Raw genomic sequence first — 4,133 nt, forward strand, 5'->3', positions numbered from 1 at the left:
CGGTCATGGTTGATCTTGGTCGTGATTGATCGCCCCCCCCCCAACCCCAAGATGCATATCGATCGATCACCAATCACTAGTTTCTATTTCTCCTTTTCCGGAAAACATAGTAGAATAGTCACAGGATACTTATAGAGGTATAAGGAATATCTTGGAAAGGAGAAGAAAAAAACTCTTAGGAGACAAGAGAAACGAAGGCAGTTAGCAGTAGAATAATACCAATCATCAATCCGAATGAATAAGAAGATACTCTCCCGCCCTCCCCATATCTTGCGCTTTCTCCACCTATGGAACTCAAAATACCGGTGCCATTAATAATTCCGTCAATTACCCATTGGTCGAAAAGAAGAGTTAACTCACCCAGGAATCGAATACCTCTCACTAGAAGGATATCGTAGTAATGATCGATGTAACCCCGGTTGTGTGACCAGTCCCCAATGAGACGGTTAAATGAACCCATAGATTGTTTGGCAAAAGGATCAATATCACCGCAAGGTTGTGTGTGAGAGGATATCGGTCCATAAATCACGTAGGAGATAGATATTCCGGCTAGTGATAGACCAACCGAACCTGCTGAATCTATTAGCAATTGTACCAAAATTTTCGGGATTGTTGTTGTCCTCTGAAAAGCCTGCAAGGGGAGTTAACCACTCGGATAGCAAATCGGGACCAGTTTCTCCTCCAGCGAGATTGACTCCTATTGATCCAACCAACGAAGTTGGTATCGACAGTACTACTGAAGGCAATACCATCGAAACGTCTGATTCCTTAGGATATAGAGACTCAGAACGAATATTGGACTCTGCAGAAACTTTTCTATCGACTGAATCTTCCCCGTCATAACCTCCTGCTGAATCGACTCCTTCGTCTCGCGGGGGTGGAGGAACATCATACCCATCTCCACTCGTTGCTATCGTTTTGGTGTTACTCCGAATGACACTATTCATAGAGGAATGGGATGAATTGGTACCGCCACCGGCGCGTAGATTCCCCTCAAACGTGAGGAGATAGATGCGGAACATGTAGAAAGCAGTTGGAACTGCTGTGAATGAGGCTATACATCCGGGGGGAAAGGAACGTAGCCAACTCTTTGCAATAATTTCATCTTTGGACCGGGAAACGAGCTAGAGGTGGTATACCACAGAGAGAGAGAGTACCTGAAAGAAAAGTGATTCCAGTAATTGGCATATATTTTCGCGAACCACCCGTGGGAGACATATTTTGACTTCTATTGGGAGAGTATCCGACAACCCTTTCCATCGAATGAATTACTGAACCGGATCCGGGAAATAGCAAAGCTTTGGGATGGGCATGTGTAATGAGGTGAAACAACGAAGGTTTATAAGCACCGAGACCTAGAGCCAGCATCATGTAGCCCAATTGAGACATAGTAGAATAAGCTAAACCTTTCTTGATATCCTTCTGGGCAAGAGCTATCGTCGCTCCCAGTAGAGCCGTTATTCCGCCTATCCAGGAGATAACATTCATGCTTAGAGGTAAGGTTTCAAACAATTCAAGCATTCGAGCTACAAAAAAAATTCCGCAGCTACCATAGTAGCGGCGTGTATAAGAGCCGAAATAGGTGTGGGTCCTTCCGTTGCATCGGGCAACCATACGTGGAGTGGGGATTGTGCAGATTTAGATACCGGACCCAAAAATGGTAGAGGAGCACATGTATTGGCATGGGAGGAGCCGGCGCTGTTGTTATCAATCAACTCACTAAATCAATCACACGATTCGCGGATCTCGAAACTACCAGTTATCCAATACGTACCTAATATACCCAATAATAATCCGAAATCTCCTGTACGATTAGTTGCAAAAGCTTTTTGGCAGGCATTAGCAGCACTTGGTCGTGCGAACCAAAAACCTATCGGCGAGTAAGAGCACATCCCTACTAATTCCCGAAAAACATGAATCTGTATTGGATTGGGACTGAACACTAATCCTGACGTGGAGGCAGTGGAGAAACTTAAATAGACGGGAAACCTTACGTATCCCTAGTCGTGACGCATATGACTATCACTGTAAATCATAACCAAGACACCTATGGTGGTGACTGATATCGACGTAATGGAAGTAAGTGAATCAACTGAAAATCCTATCTTTGGAGAAATATCGTCGTTGGGAATCCATGACCATGAGTATTCAAAAGTGGAGCGACCAGTAACTTGTTGCCAGAATGTTGCGATAGAGACGGACATAGCTGCGGCTAATGAAAGAACACTGAGCATAGCACGTATACGACGAAGGCTCTTAGTGGCTTTTGGAAAAAGAAACGATGCCAATCCGATCAACCAGAGGTTACGAATGGGCGTGAGGGGACAATCCAAGCACATTCATAAGATAATTCCATAAACATATTTAACCCGGGTTGGAAACTCTTTCTGTCAATAGTTGTCAGATATATGGAGCGTCGAAGAATGGAATATATATGGACAGGTGAGATCACGCGTATCAAACCGAATAATCCATTTGTTTCTCGTTCTGGGGCGAGCCCGGCGTCGAGACTTGACAGGAATCAAATGTGTCGGAGATACTTATCTAGGTTCCATTTTTTTGACCCCAAACCGATTGAGTTGTTTTGGGTTATTTTTCACACGACAAGACTATTACGGATAGACATGCAGCAATGATACTGGAGGAAAACAACTCCGAGTAGAACCGGGAGATTCTATGATGTTCGTCACTTCGCTCTGCTTGGGCACAACGCATCAGAGTCCAATACGGTAATGTCGATATATCGAGTTTCATTGGTTTGTCACGGATCCAAAATTGATCTCGGACATCCCCGGCTGAGTAACGCAACTGCTAGGGGCGCGTCTTGCATCCCTGTTTCGAGAGGAAGAAAGTGATACGGAAGATCCATTCTAAGAAGAAGACGCGAAGGAAATCGGGATACAGACAGGATTTGGTTCGATCTGTAGTAGATCCCATTTGCTTAAATGGAAAGGAGTTGGTTGGTTAGCAAATTGTTATCATAAAGAAGTCAATGATTCTTGCTGGGATTCTTTGCATAGAATGGAAACCCAGTTCCCCCAGTTGTTCCCCTTCTAATGATTCTACGCAATCACCCCCTCCCTCATTATATTGATTCTACTCGTACGTATCAACATACTCGTCGCATTCATTTCGATGATAAAACCGAATAGATAGATTTCATTATGGCAGTTCCAAAAAAACGTACTTCTAGGTCGCGGAGGAAGATTCGCAATCATATTTGGAAGACCCAAACTAATGAAGTAGCATCGAAAGCTTTTTCTCCAGCTAAATCCATTTTGACTGGACGGTCGAGAAGTTTTTACTATGTGACAAATGAAAAAATTTCTGAAACTGGTCAGTAGTACTCCCCGGTTGTAACAGGAATTTGCCGTATCAATAGGACGTGGGGTCGGTCGGAATAGATAGTGAACTATTTGTTTGTTGGAACGGGGAAGACGAGATAAGTGATTGTCAGGGAACTTATTGATGATTTGGATCCCTAGTAAGTAGTACGGGTACATGTTGATATTATTGCGTGACGGTACCGTGCGGTAAATAAAATCCAAATACTAACAGAGTTGTATCAATGAATGTTGGTAATAACCACGAGGGGGGGGGGGTTACGTGCATGAAGAAGGAGCCCAATCCCTCTCTTCCTTCCTATGATACAAGGGTCTCGATCACGATCATCGATTTATCTCTATCCCTACTACGAATGGGTATGGGTCGATAACACCCAAAGAGAATCGGGAGATAAATCTGCGTTCCCGGAACGGGAACGTCTTCTATTCCGTTAAAATATGTTCCGACCTCGTTTATTCGGAATAGCAGGATTTGAACCTGCGACCTCCATCACCCCAAGATGGCACGCTACCGAGCTACGCCATATCCCGTTATTCCTATACAAGTATAGCGCCGTATACCTAATCAACTATAGACAGGGAAGGTCCCTTGTTGTGCGTGTGTACTCTCCCCCAGGAAGATTGACGATTCAACCCGAAGATGTGATATCATTAATTACGATAAGTATAACGAGTAGCGAGCCGCTATGGTGAAATTGGTAGACACGCTGCTCTTAGGAAGCAGTGCTAGAGCATCTCGGTTCGAATCCGAGTAGCGGCATTTAATTTCAACCTGCAGGCGAGGGCTGT

This window comes from Dipteris shenzhenensis, unplaced genomic scaffold, assembly GCF_047967505.1.
Source record: "Dipteris shenzhenensis isolate YYH24624 ecotype China unplaced genomic scaffold, Dip_SZ_1.0 scaf0441, whole genome shotgun sequence".
NCBI lineage: Eukaryota > Viridiplantae > Streptophyta > Polypodiopsida > Gleicheniales > Dipteridaceae > Dipteris > Dipteris shenzhenensis.